The sequence below is a fragment of the Pelodiscus sinensis genome, chromosome 4, assembly GCF_049634645.1.
Source record: "Pelodiscus sinensis isolate JC-2024 chromosome 4, ASM4963464v1, whole genome shotgun sequence".
NCBI classification, from domain to species: domain Eukaryota; kingdom Metazoa; phylum Chordata; order Testudines; family Trionychidae; genus Pelodiscus; species Pelodiscus sinensis.
Genome location: NC_134714.1, coordinates 24,872,153 through 24,887,620, shown reverse-complemented (window position 1 = coordinate 24,887,620; position 15,468 = coordinate 24,872,153). Strand labels below are relative to the sequence as shown.

The 15,468-nt window shown below is 42.4% G+C and overlaps 1 protein-coding gene across 3 annotated transcripts in view; it reads right to left on the bottom strand.

The window, feature by feature from the left end:
* CCDC85C (coiled-coil domain containing 85C) overlaps positions 1-15,468 on the bottom strand; it is a 152,380-nt gene that overhangs the window by 36,526 nt on the left and 100,386 nt on the right. The window lies entirely within an intron of this gene.

Here is a 15,468-nt window from a genome sequence, read left to right as displayed (position 1 = left end):
TGTGCCAGCACTTGGGAGACAGTGCTCAGAAGACAACCTTATGTCTGTCTTCTATATTGTCTTCACTGATAGACTCTTCCACCAGTTCAATACAGAACTTTTATGGATCCTCAATGCCACTCCAGTTCTTTTACCGGTATTAAGGGCGTGAAGAGGACAAGGTGCTTCCCTAGGAATACAATTTTGACTGGAATAGACTTAATTTCATGACTGAGAAAGAAGATGATTTGTGGGTAAAGTAGGGCTACTCAACACATGGCCCATGGGCTGCATGTGGCCCACACTCCATTTGTTTGCGGCCCGTGGTGTTTACTTGGGGCTCAACACGCGGCCTGCGGGTGGAAGCCAAAACAAAGTAGTAGTCAATATAATGGTCTTTTGTTGATATGCATTTTAAATAGTTCAATTCCTGGATTGCTCATTAAAAGTGCTGGCATATGGGTGGAAATTGGGTAAAGTAGTAGTCAATATAATGGTCTTTTGTTGATATGCATTTTAAATAGTTCAATTCCTGGATTGCTCATTAAAAGTGCTGGCATATGGGTGGAAATTGGGTAAATATTGCATTGTATTAATATCAGCAGAATGGACTTAAATGGAGCCTGTGCATTGTGTAGTCTCGCCTTAAACTTTGTATTCATGCCCGTAGGTGAGAAAGAAGCTATTTGCACATATATATATATATATATATACACACACACACACACACACACACACACACACACACACACACACACTTAAATTGCAGCCCTCGGCATGGGCTGTATCATTGTGGCCCCCGGGGTTTCCAAACTTGAGTAGCCCTGGTGTAAGGCAACGAGCTTCAGACAAGGAACTATATATATGTGTGTAAGCTGTCTAAGAGTATTTAGCTACACAACTCCCACTGAAACCTCCCTCCCCTCCCCCTCATTTATATATATATATATATATATATATATATATATATATATATATATATATATATATATATATATGTGTGTGTGTGTGTGTGTGTATATATGTATGTATGTATGTATGTATGTATGGGTGGCCAGTAGGGTAATGCTCTAAAATCCAAATTAACATAGTCACACAGTTTAATGCCAAAAGAAACAACCGGATCATCTAGTCTGACCCCTTGTATCTCACAGACCACTAATACCAAACAGCACCCACACACTAACCCCAGAATCAAAATAAGTCCAATATATTACAGCCCATAGGAGGTTATATTAGGATGTGCCATTGACAGAGCACAGATGGGACAAGGTGCTCCAGTTCCCAGGGCCACAGAAGACGAGTTATATGGGCCCATGGTGTCCCGGCGCCAGGAATATTCCTGGCCTGGAGCTGAATTCCATCAAAATTCACCACCTGGCCCTGAGTCCCCCAGCCCCTCTGCCACCTGCCAACCCTGGGCAATTTCAAATGCCTGGAGAGACTCCGCCGCCACCACCTGCAGTGCAGCAGAGTAAGAGCATCTTCCGGCCACTTACCCCAGCTGCTGGCATGTGCATGCATCCCTGTGGTCAAGGGGACTGAGGGAGCACTCTCCATTCTGTGCGGCAGGAGCCAAGGAGCATGCGGGAACAGCAGCAACTGAAGATCCCCGCCAAGGAGAGAGCCTGTACCTTCTCCCCACCCCCATTTTGCCCCCAAACTCCCTCCCCTCCTGCAGCTCCCAGAGCCTGCACCCCCTCACCCCATCCTATACCCATATTCCCTCCCAGAGCCTAAGTCCCATAACCCCACCTGCACCCAAGTCCCGTCGTCCCCCTCAGAGCCCAGGCTCTGGTATTCTGGGAACCACCAACATTTTTGCAAACCTGCCTCCCCTGCCTAAGGCCTTCCCAGTGGCAGGGAACAGGTTAAATATAAAATACCCAGATGATCTTGGCAAGTGACTCATACTCCATGCAGCAGAGAAAGGTTTAAAAAAAAGGTACAGCCACTCTGACCTGAATACAAGAAACAATTCTCTGGATTTAAACTCTGGCCACAAAGCATCAGCACACTTAAGATGCACAACCAATGTAGGCCGTATTGTTTCTGGTATTTCCAGTAGCTGAAACCATCAACATCCTTGATCAGGACCTTAATGGAAGGCTACACATCTTCATCTGGCTTCAAGTGGTCCTTTAATGCTTTGCAGCTGCCTTTTAAATGCCAGTAAATAAACCCCAAACCACTACTTCCTCAGCTCCCTTCCTGCCATCACCCCTACAGTACAGCATGATAACTAACTACTGAATTAAGTTTCAGCCATTAAAGTTACTGTTACCAATTATGCTTCAGCAAAACACATGATATTAAGAACATCTGAGTAGGTCTGCTCACCCATGTTTAAATTTAGATGTTCTGGGACCTGACTGTTTATTATTTGGGTGGGCTTTTTTAAGGAAGAGACTATTTTCAAAGTGCTACAGATGAAAGAAAAGTTAAGGGATAAAATTAAAGACCCGCCCCCCCCTTCCTGTTTAATATCTTCTATGTCATGTATAGCACTTTTCATCAGGAAATCTGAAAGTGAAGGTCAGTATTATTGTCCCCATTTTACAGACAGACAGGGAAACAGACACACAAGACGTAACCTCACTTCCCCACAGTCACCTAGTAGGCCAGTGGAAGAGTGGGGAAGAAGAATCCAAGTCTCCTGGGTCCTTATCTAGTAAGCAACTGGGGAAGCTTAAGTTCATTTCACAGGTAACACAATCAAAATCCTTTTGATTATCTCTCTTCTGGAAAAAATTGACAACTGTGGGAACTAGGTGCAGCAGGGGGCCTTTGAGAAAAAGTGGCACAGAAACAGCTGGGGTGTTCCAATGAAAAATACAGAATTTATTTGAAGTGTGTGGGTGTGAATGTTTATATTTTTAAGATAGGACTGAATCCTGACTTTACACCATAGCAAATCAGAAGTAACACCTCATATCAACAGGAGAAAAAACTGATGTGAAAACAGTATCAGGTCTGTAGATTTCAGATTGTACATCTCACTGGTTTTTGCTTAGACAGGAGTGGTAAATGAAGATTTGAAGAGGCAAAACAGCAGATGTAATTTGGTTTAAGTACTGAAAATTGGAGTTCTTAATTGACAGAGGAGAAATAATGCTGTCAGGAAGTCTTAATGAATAGCAGGAGATTGTTAATAAGAGGTTTAGCACAAGATTTCCGCAAGTAAAATTAGTATTGTAAAAATATTTACCAGCATCTCCATGGGGTATAAGCAAAACTAAAAAAATAAATAAAAACTCCACAAACAAACAAACAATCAAAAAAGTGCCAGTTACAATGCTCTCTCTCCTCTGTAGAAATCGAGACAGGGGACTTTATTATGTCATTAACATTCAAGAATGGAGTCTTTTCATTTTTATACGAGCAGAGAAAGATCAGCTCAATAACTCATGTGAGGCTCAAGTAATCAGCTCAAATGAAAGTACAGCATATAATTATAATCACCCAACTGGCAATCTTTGTGCAAGGGCTGGAACAGCTGAGGTTGTTGCCGAGGCTCAGATCCAGGGCTTTTAGTCTCTTAAATCCATAAGCATTGAAACACACAATGGAGTGGTTTCCTAGCCATTCAGCAACTGCTCTGTAACTTGTATGCAATGAGTTGTGGAGTCACAGACCAGGGAAAGGTGTCTATAGAACAACAGTCATCTCCTTTGGTTGGCACACTCATGGAGAAGCCAAGGACTCAGGCACCAGTTCAGCAAGGTGCTCAAATGCACGTGTGACTTTAAGCATAGGAATGGGCCACAATCTCCAGTCACCTTTGGCCACTTTTCCTCGCCCAGGTGGGGCAAAGCAGATGGATTCTAGACAACAAAGGGCTAGTAGAGAATTCCTTCAGCAGAGGGGAACCGCCACCCCCAAATATCAGCTCAACAGAAGCAGTTAAGCTAGTGCCTCAGTTCCCTCGTGTGAGGGTATAAAGGGATGAATATGGCAGTGGTTGGGGAGGAGCATAGATTCCAAGGCTAGAAAAAAATAGAGCTGATGCTCCACTGGTGTACATTAGACCAACGCCCTCAGCAATAGTTGGGATCATGTCTACCTGCACTGGCCCAAGTTCAGACACATGGGAGAATTTGAGGCCAGTGAGTTCAGTGGGATTACAACAAGTGTTTATAGTTATTCAGACACTTAAGTACTTTGCTGAACTTGGGCTTGAATGGCCAAAGGGAATTAGCTAGTGCTAGCCAAAAATGATGATGATTTTCCATGGAATAATTTTAATTTGTATGTTAATTTCCCACATGTGTCTTCAGGCTTTTGTTAACTTTATAAAAACCCAAACTGGGAAGCTAAGAATTCTTTGAACTGAAAGCCGAACTGGAAAATTAATACTTTTACCAAATATTTCATTTTATTTTTAATTAGAAAAAAATCCATTTTTTCCTCAACAATGTTCATTTTAATCAAAAAAGCAGTTTTCCCCTCAGAAAAACTGATCTAAAGATAAAAATTCAACCAGCTTTAGAATTTGCTCTTTCCCCAGCCCTATAAGAGGCCCCTGCAGGTCATGGCTGAGACATACAGGGGAGAATGTGGGGACAAAGATACCTGTTACCTGATTAGAACAACTGCAGTGTCCAAGGTTGTCAGTGGAACACATCACAATAATTAAAATTCTCTCATGCACAAAAAAAGCAAAGATTTATGTTTTTCTGTACTTTCTCCAGACTACTGAATTCTTTTCATATTGTTGATCTTGAATTTCTCTCAAATTAATCTTCACTGATTGGAAGCATTTATCTTGTATTCTTTCAAGCAAATCCTTAGTTTCTCTGTACCATTTTTTGAATTTTTTTCAGAGTTAACCATTGAGGTCAGTGTGATTTTTCACCTCTTTGTATGTTGTAAAGTTATATGATATTACCACTTCACAGCTTTTCCCACTGTGATTAACTGGCCTTTTTCAATCTGTCTCCATAAATGACTAAAAGTGGCTTCCAATAAAATTATTAAAAAGTTGGCTATATTCAGGATCTGAGCCTCATTAAATATAATGTTCTTGCACCTCTCCCATAGCAGAAATAAATGGAGTATGGAAGCTCTTTGACTATCCCAGTCTGTGTGTGTGTGTGTGTGTGTGTGTGTGTGTGTGTGTGTGTGTGTGTGTCTCACTCTCTCGCACACACACACACACACACACACACACACACACACACACACACACACACAGCATCAATCCCAACATTTCAAAAATCATGAGTTAAGAAATCACAGGAGTGGGTTACAAACACAAATAAATTCAGAATTCATTTCATTCGTCTTCAGGCTTCACATCCTTTCGAATACATGTGTGTCACATTTTCTCCACAGCAATGAGGGCTAGAACCATACTTTATTTGTAAATGAACGCTGAGATTCTCACTTAACTTGACTCCAGGAACTGGGGCTTGAAGTAAAACAACAAATCCTACAACATTCACAACGTCACAAGAGTCAGTGATACTGTACGCCCACACAGGCTTTACACACCACAAAGTCTGGCCACCTTTAAAACTGTTAAAGTTTGTTCTTGATTTTTAAATTTATATTTGATTTGGAGAACCCCTCCTCATGAATATGGGCTAAGTAAGCACTTCCCTAAGCCGCAGTCCAAAGTGTTGATTCCAAGTCCATTGAAATCAATAGAAAATGTTTCATTCACTTAATGGGTTTTTGGATCCTTCCATCCATTCATCAAAGAAAGGCTTCTGGTATCTCAACTCTTATACGCTTATGGCCCTTATTTTGAAAGAACATTTGTTCAATAAATATGTATCTCTTTTTTTTAAACTTCTGCTTACTGGGTTCCAGTAGAAAATTAATTAGTCAGATCAATCAATCTTGGCCTATTAAATAGCAAGGAAGGAGCAAGAATGAAATGCACTGATGTAGACACTTGTACAAATTACATTTTCTGTGCTACATTTTCATGAAGCTCCCCAGAATACTGCTGATCTCGCATTTGTGTACACATGCAAGTACAAGCTTTATGTAAATGAGGTTTTGTGCATACAGTTCAGATGTATATGTCAATGTTGCATGGTACTAAAGAAGCCTAATAAGGTCCCATGAAAATCTAAACATCTGTATATCAAGCCCACATACAAAAGTCAGTCTTTGAAGTCAGTGGGAGTCTTATTCATTTCAACTGAATCAATTTTGAATCCGGGAAATCATTAATGAAAAATATGGACATAAAATTTTGATTAATCATCTTTAAAAAGCAGCTAACATTTTAAGCTGTGTTTACAAAAAAAGGACACAATCTCCCTTGTTCTTTTTGCTTAAAGTAACTGAATTTAAACAGAGGCAAACTCAAAGAAAGCTGTTATGTCTGAGTCACTCTCTGGTCCAAATAATCAAATGGCCTTTGTGAGATCTAAAATTAAAATAATGATAGTTCCCCCTTCTCCTCCCAGCAATCAGTAGGAGGGCTTTAGGGGGGAAAAAGCAGGTTTGCAATTTTGTTTGACTTCCAGAGTATACACGCACCATTCCTGGACTAAGTAGTTGTCACACAACAAAACTAACAAGCTGATCTGAAAGGGAGGCTCAAATGTTCATAGCTCATGTGAGCTCAGTATGCCAGAGAGGCAATTGCACATGTGGGAGTGTTAATGGCAGATCTGATGCAGAAGTGGCTGATATTAGAATAATAGAAGAAACTGTAATTCAGTTCTTTTGGAGCCTGCCGTTGAGTGTGATTTCTTTTACTCCCCCCATTTTTAAGAGAGACTGAACTACTTGGCAAACTGTTTATAAGTTTATGCCCTAATAAATGTTAGTTTCTACAGACCTAAATCTGTAGAAACTAACAGATTTATTAGGGCATAAACTAATAAGGTTAAGTCTACCCAGCACCCTAATCTCGGAATAAGATACGCAATTTACGCTACACAACTGTGTATCTTATTTCGATTGAATTTCGAAATAGCATATTTCAAAACTTGGCACATCTACAGAGCGACAAATTTTAAAATAAGGTGCTATTTCAAGACATCCCTTAACCTTTGTGGAACGAGAGTTACATGGATGCCGAAATAGTGCATCTGCTATTTCAAAACCTCTCTCAAAATAGGGGGCGCGTTCAAAAGACACAGGGTAGCTATTTCAGGATACTTCTGGTAGACTGGGTAGACTACTTGGCAAATGAAGATGCCACAGAACTCCTCGTTGTCACACTAAAACTGTGTTCAGGCTGCAGCCATGCAGGTAGCAAATAATATTTGTAAATACTATTAATGATATGGCACATCGGATCCCACATTGGGATCTGCTGCCCTGGGGATCAGCAGAGTGCCTAGCTGAACTGGTGCATTTCCACAAACACAAAGAAGACATTAAAAACGTTTGTCTGTAAATTAAGAAAATAGTCCCTGATTGGCCTTAAGGAAGCATAACATCCACGAGAGCTGGAATGAACTAGGAAATAAACAAGCCCTTCTTTCAAAATAAGGAAAAACATTGCTTTAAGATGGGATTCCTTAAGAATTGTACAGACTGCAATAGTTCCTGGGAATGACCCTGATGAGCTTGGGGGTACTGACTGAGGAGTATTTTAAAACTTGTTGTCTTTAAAATAAGTGCAGTTATTCCATGTAAGCCTTCAGGGTCAGAAAAGACTGCCTTCCCCCAGAGGAACCCACTCTAATGAAAATCATATCATAGTCCTACTGTCAAGCTTCCAGTCAGTTGCAATTTGACTGCGTACCTTGAAAGGGCTGCTCTATTCAAATCTGGGCTCCCATGTGTCAGCAACATGCAATGCATTCTAGAGCACCTTTGCTCTGGAAAATCCTCCAGGCATGCTAAACTTGGATAGGGAAGCCACCGTAGGCCCAGCAGAGACTATAAACCTACTGAGATCACAACCATCATCCCATAACGTGAAGAACGAGGTGGTGGGGAATGGGAGTTGAAACAGACTCAGACATAGCACTCATTAAGTCTGATTCGGGATAACGTACATTACAGTTTTCATTTAGAGAAAAGGATTCTAGCTCTTTCCCTTGTGCAGAGCGATTTCTTTTTCTTGTGCAGAAAATTTAAACAATGTAAACAGGAGTGAAAATTTGTCATTAGGATTATTCCTAAAAATTATGGGTTATTCATGGTCTTCCCCATTGCTACCCAGAGCTGACTTTCGGGATGTATGAAACTGACAAGCATTGTTTTTTTTAATTTGGGGAGTCTGGGCAGGTCTGTCCTTATGATTTTTGGTGCCCTTTGTAGCCTGAGCACCTCCATCCCCTGCGTCCACAAAGCCTCACATCACAGCTACTCAACAGATTAAGTAACAAATGTTATCACAAAGTTTGCAATATCATTTGCAGCACTGGCTTTTGCAGTTCTCTAGATGAAGCAGTAATTTGGTGCTGTGCTTAGCATTTGGAAAGAAACCAGGAAGACTTCTATAACCAGTACAGATTTGTTAATCCCTTAATGCACTGGCACTGTTTGTTATGTAGAACCTCAGGTTTCATGCCTCCTTCAGCACCTTGGAGACAGAACTTCCTATTTGGGAAAGCATCTTTCCAAAAACCCTCTGCTACTTCACTGTCAAGACACAAGGTAGGAGACTGAGCTGAGTTAAAATGTGACTGAGGTGGTGAAAAGTGAAGTGAATTTGGTAGTTCCAACAAGTTTCAATCAGAAGGTACATATAAACATTACAAAAATAGCACTCATTTGTCATGATACTGTCTGACTGAGTGCTTACCCAGAGCTTCTCATCACCAGATCTGAGCTTTGCTTTCCCAAAGCAAACAGAGCAAAAGAGAGTCAAACAAATGGACTAGATTTCTTCAGAGGGTGCTGGAAAGTGAATGCCTATGTATGGAGAGAGAGAGAGAGAGAGAGAGAGAGAGAGAGAGACAGAAGAGCTTCTCATTTTCCGCCAGCTACCTTTTGTTCTTTAGGTTGGGCTGACAGGAAGATGAAGTTAAATCACCAAGTTCCAGAAAAGAGATTTGGAGCAACTGCATACAGGCCATGTCTACTTGCACAGCTCTGTAGCAGCGCAGCTGCACCAATACTGCCTAGTCACTGGAGCATGTCTGGTGAAGACACTCATATGCCGATGGGAGAGAGCTTGCCTATCAGCTTAAAAATCTCATCTCTGGGAGCAGCATAAGCAATGTATGTGTGAGAAGCTATCTGCACACAAACACTTATGAGTGACTTATGTCCCTCCAGTGGTGGAATATTCACACCTCTGAGTGACATATGCTTAGTCAACAGAGGCTGTACAGTAGACATAGGCTGAATTCTGAGTTCCCAATAATTTTACCCTGGAAGGTGGCAGTTTCATTGTTCATGATGCTAAAGCAACAAGGACCATATAAGTGCACAGCACAGGCAAATAGGTGGTATGTGAGCAAAAGATCCGTAAACATGTTTTATAGTGAGCAAATAAAGCACTAGGGACATATGTTCTCAGTGGTGTTGCTAATCAAATGGGCTAATCATTTTGGATATTGGAGCTTATTACATTCAGTGTTTCCATTACCAGGCATAGCTAGTTGAAATAATACATCCTGGAAGTCTTGGAGGATAATTGAGGATAGACCATCATGTAGGGTTCATAACTTTCCCAACTGGATGGACTGGATGCCATTGTTACAAGTGGCATCGAGTCAGGAAAGTTGGCAACCCCATAGACAGATATTTAGGAGCAGGTTAAATAGATATATATCAAGGATGGTCTAGAGACGGTGTTTGGTCCTGCTATGAGGGCATGGAACTGGACTCGATGACCTCTCGAGGTCCCTTTCAGTTCTAGTGTTCTATGATTCTATGACAGCTTTCTTATCGGCCACAGAAGGCAGGCACCAATTTTTGGCAGCTGTTGCTCTTGGAGCATCCAGAAGCAGGAGAATCCTATGAAGCAATCTGACTTGGACAGCGGGGGGCAGACTCAATCAGCTGCAGGGGGTATGATGCTGGTGACCAGTTCTTCAAAATATTTTCTTCTTTCGAATTTATACAAGTTCAGGTTCAACCATTGCCTTTCACTCACTTGCTGATCTCTCCAGATGAGTGAAGGATAAGGGATTTGGTAGCAGATGAGACAATGCCTCCTTCACTGTTGTCTGAGTGAATGGCCTCAAAGTTAGGATTAATGGGATTTTCTTTGTTAATTCCTGCTACAAAAGTACTAAGGATTTTTTGGGGGGGAGGTTGTTTTTTTAAAGACACTTTCCATCTAAATGTCATCAGCTAAAAAAGAGAAAGCTGTGAAGATGCTTTGCTTTCCTGTAAGGTGTACGAAATTCATTCCTTCAAACTTGTACATTTCTTCAGCTGTTGCCTCACGTGAGGTCCATTTGCAAAAAAAAAAAAAAAAAAAAAAAAAAGGCTTCAACTGGCAAGTGTGTGTTAATAAGAAAAATGTCCCTAGACCCTCTTTGTAGTCTAGGTACTTTTCACCTACTAATTACTGATCACTTTCCTGACCTCATAAAAGCCAAGCAACCAGATAAAGCACTCAGTGTCCTATGGCCTGCAGAAGCCAGGAATAAGTCAGGCCAAGGGCATATCGAACAGGGAGCCACTTACCCAATCCATGACCAGTCTCCTAGCAACAGGCCACAGCATTCAACAGAGCCCATCTGTTTACCAATATTTCCAATGAAATCGTCTCAGGGTTTAAACTGCCACCAGCTAATTTGCGGGTGGGAGGGAGTTAAAATTAAATTAGCAATTGATTTATGTTTGAAGGCCACTTGGATACTGTTGAGTTGAGTGCCTTTTGGGTTTTTAACCCATTTGGCACCTGAAGCTAGAGGACTTTTTGATGTAATCCAAAGGGCATTTTGCTTTAATGCGGGTGATGCCAGCTCAAGAGCTCAACAAACTGAAAGGATTACAAAGGTCACAGTTGGGTCAAACTGTCACCTGAAATTTAGATTAAAAAAAAAAACCCACCCAAGATTTTAGAAAAACCTCAGCATCAACAGAAATACTTACATCTCTTGGATTTTTATTTTGTTTTGTTAAGGCTAATGAGGAAATGGTTTCCTTCTTTGAAACAAATGAACATTTCAGCACCCCACTAAAACTAAAACGTGAACGAAAAAGCAGTATTGGACTCGTTTATTTTAATCGTTCAGGTTCAGTGAGATGGAAAGAGCGTGCAGAACAGCATAAAGTGTAAGAAGCAAAACTAGATTTTAAAAATATTTTCATTTCAATAAATCTCATATGATATCAATAACACAAGAGGTTTTTTTTAAAATAGCTGACAACTCTCACTGGACAGAATTTTAACCTAACATCAGAGAGAATTATCAGATACAACTCACTGCCATAGCGCCCCCTATTGTCAGAGCTTCTCATTGCGGAGGATTTAGCCCTAAAACCCTATGTAGGCAGTCTGCCTTTGGGCACTATTTAGCACTCCAGCGGAGAAGCATCTAGATCAGATCCCTTACACGGTAAGAGAAGTTCAAACTAACATCCAAGGTGTCTCAACATATCAGCCCTTCCTCTGGTCTCTCTCTTCATTTCTTCTCCCCAGTACTAACATTCAGCCCTAATCCTGCACCCCGAGTCTCTCTGAGGTGACTGTTCTCCTTCAGCCTCTGGCACAGGGCCCTTCATTCACAGGAGTTCCTCTGCTTCCAGAACTTTACCCCTGTTAAGAAGCCTTCTTGTCAATGAAGTTATCACCTGACCTCTGCTAATCCCACCCTCTCTGCCTGGGAAGCAACTAATTAATTACAGCACAGGTGTAATATTGCTGACTAACTGACTCTTACTCTTTTCTAGCCTATGACGGGCTTTCACCTCATCCCCAAGAGATGGTCACAGAGGGTATATCTACACTACCCTCCTAGTTCGAACGAGGAGTAACGGTAGTTCGGACTAGGAAGCCTAGTCCGAACTACCTCGTCCGTGCCGCGTGTAGCCGTGCGGCACGGGGTTCGAACGAGCCGGGATTTAAAAATGGCGGCGCCCGGCTTATGCAAATGAAGCCCGGGAAATTCAAATCCCGGGCTTCATTTGCAAGTGCGGTATGCCTACATTACCCTCCTAGTTCGAACTAGGAGGGTAGTGTAGACATACCCAGAGTGACTAGAAAGCTCATTCTTTGAAGTAAGAAGCGAAGTTTTGAACATAAGAAACCTAAACATTCCAAGAGCACACCAAGATTTTGGAAAGTGGCCAAGGGGCGTACTTTTCTGTGGAGGAGATGCGGGGTCTAGGATGGAGGTTGGGTGCAGAACGGCACACGGGGTAAGAGACTGGGGTGCAGGAGACATTGTGAGATCTGAGAGGGAGTTTAGGTGAAGGAGGGGGTTGTGACCTGGGTCAGGGGTTTGGAGTGTAGGGCCAGGGAGGGAATAGGGATGTAAGACAGGAGGTGCAAAGTCTGGGAGGGAATTGTGACCTGGGAGAAGGGGAAAAGGGGGTGCAGACTGCACAGGGTTAGGATGGTGACCTGGGGAAGAGGAATGGGGTGCAGAATCTAGGAGGGTGATTGGGTGCAGGATTCTGGCCTAGGAGAGTGGTGTAGAAGAGGGTACAGAGTATGGGAGAGAGTTGTGTCCTGGGGCAGGGAGATGCAGAGGGTTTGGATGGTGACCTGGGGGAGGGAATTGGTGTGCAGGAGGGGCTGAGGTGCCAGAGATAGACTATGGTAGGGAGGCACTTATCTAAGTGTCTCCTGGCCAGCAGCCCTGCAGCATCCCCAAGGCAGGCTGGTTTCCCTGCCTGCTGTGGCCTCAGATCGCTTTAAATTGGAGGCTGTTCCCTCCACATGGCTCTCTGTGGTGCCGTTCTCCCTCCCCCCCCCCCCCCCCATGCGCTGCTGCCTCTAAAGAGGCAGCAGCACGGGGGAGGGGGCAGGTGAAGGCAGCCTGCCGTGGGCAGAGGCGGCTCCAGCAGCAGCCCCTCTCCACAGGGGGTCCCAGTTCCAGGGCTGTTGCTGGAGCAGCCTCTGCCCACAGCCAGCCCAGGCCACCGCAGATGGGTTGCTCCAGCAGGGCAGGGTAGTTTACTACATTTAAACTGCAGAGCCATAGCGAGCGTAACTTCAGGCCCAGCACAAGTCGGGACTGAGCGCTTCTTCCTTTAACTAATTATTTAGTCGATAAAAATTCTATCGACTACACAATTAGTGAATTATCAGCCTCTTAACATCCTTACCCCACTCATTAGGCCCTTTTAGCATGACCATGAACCATTGATCTCTACTTTCTGGGAAGGGTTATCCAATCAATTATGTACCCACTGATTAAGTTTGTTAATGAGAAGGTTGTGCAAGACTGTATCAAATAACTTACTAAAGTCTAGATATACCACATCTACTGCTTCCCTCTTATTTACAAGGCTTTTTACTTTTCTGTGACAGGGTATCAAAATAAATTAAACAACATAGCTAGAGACAACATACCTTAAATCGAGCTTGGCAACATCTTCAGAGTGGGATGTCAACAGGAGCAAATGCTCCCATCAACTTCCCTTACACCTCATGACTGTGAGGAGTACCAGCACTGACCAGAGGTGCTCTCAGTGTTAAATTTAGCAGGTCTTTATTAGACCCGCTAAATTGAACACTAAATTGATCTCCAGCGTGTAAGTATAAACATGGACTTGTTCTTTCCCTATTTTAACTCGCTCTTTCCCTATTTTAGCTTCTGAACTTATTTCATTTTCACTGGCTTTTACTATGTTAGGTGTCCAATCATAATCAACTTTCTTGGTGAAAACTGAAACAAAGATGTCATTAGGAACCTCTGACATTTCCACATTTTCTGTTATTGTTTTTCCTTCTTTGTTGAATAATGGGCCTACCCTGTGCTTAGCCTTCCTCTTACTTTTCATGTATTTGTAGAATGTTTTCTTGTTACCCTTTATATCTCTAGCTACTTTGAGCTCATTCTGTGTCTTGGCCTTTCTAATTTTGCTCCTACATTCTTGTGTTGTTTATATTCATCCTTTGTAATTTGATCTACTTTCCACTTTTTGTACAAATCTTTCGATTTTTAGATCATTCAAGATCTCCTGGTTAAGGGTGGTCTCTTGTTGTACTTCCTATAGTTCCTACACAGTGGAACGGTTTTGCCCTTGTGCCCTTAATAATGTCTTTTTGGAAAACTGCCAACTCTCCTTTCCTTCTGGAAATTCTCCCTGTCTTTCTTTTGTTGCTGCACCTCCTTCACTAGTTTTCACCCACCAGAAGCCCTCTCTGGAGGAGCTTTCTCTTCCAATGTTCTCAGAACCATTCCTTTCCCCAGGATCCTCTGTTTTCCAATTCCCCTACAGCAGGAGTAGCCTTACTTTTATCATGCTCAGGTGCTTTGTTGACTAATTGACAGCTTCCCAGTTACACTGTGACTTAATTAGCCCCCAGGTGAACCTGAGTTACCTCATTCCCCCTTATGAAGCCTATGAAAGATAGGCTGGGCCCCTGATCCTTTCAGAGGGCCAGCTACTCTGTGACAGCTCCTTTGTGTTCCTCCACACCATCCTGCTACTGTTGCTGCAAAAGCCTTCTCTTTTGCTACTTCTACTATGGTGAACAGTCTTCCTACCACTCTCCACCTCAATGGCACCTTGTCCAGACTTGTTTCCTTTACTCTGTTTCTGATGTGGGTTTATTATTCAATTTTATAAATGATTCTGAAGTCCAGTTAGCATGAAAGTCTTTTATAGAATAAGACTATCATCCCCCCCTCCCCCCCCCGATGCTTTATGAAAACTGGCTTAAATCAATATGCATAACTTGAAGATGCTTAATGCAAAATGCATTATATAACATGAATTTTAAAGTTACAAATCTGCTAAATCTGTATATCTTATTTTGCACATGTATTATTCTTATGTGTGAAGTTAGAAATGTGAAGAGCGAATCTAGTTTTAATTCTGAATGTGCTAATGAGGGCCATCAGGGATACTTCAGAAACATAATGACTCGGTACTCAAACCAAAGACCTGAGAATAGTCTTTTTTGTCCTGTAAACCCAAATTGTGGTTGGTCCTAGGAAAACATGTGACCATATCACCTGGGACTGGACTCCATCTTGAATCTATTATCTTTCCATGGGGATGGAGAATCTAAACAAAGGGTTCCCACCCTGGGGAAATGTCTATTTAAGGCAGGAGTCAGCAACCTATAGCTCTTGAGCCAAATATGGCGCAGTATGTAACCAAATATGGATTGTCTGTCATTCCCAAAATACACGCAACTTTTTAAATTAAAAATGAAAAATTAATTCAACATTTTAAAATCACATAATTACTGATCTCAAGATGGTCTTTTTTAGTCTATTTCGCCTTTAACAAGAGGTCAAAGTAAGGCAGCGCGCGCACCAGGAAGAACCAGCTGCACGATGGCAAGAGCCGACTGGGGCACTCTGCTCGTTTAAAGCTACAGCTGAAGGCGCACTGTAGGGGACGTGTGCACGCTCCCAGCCGGGACAGTGAGAGGGGCTGACTGCAGCAGATGCCTCCATCAGGCCATGGTGGCCCGGTTCCAGGACC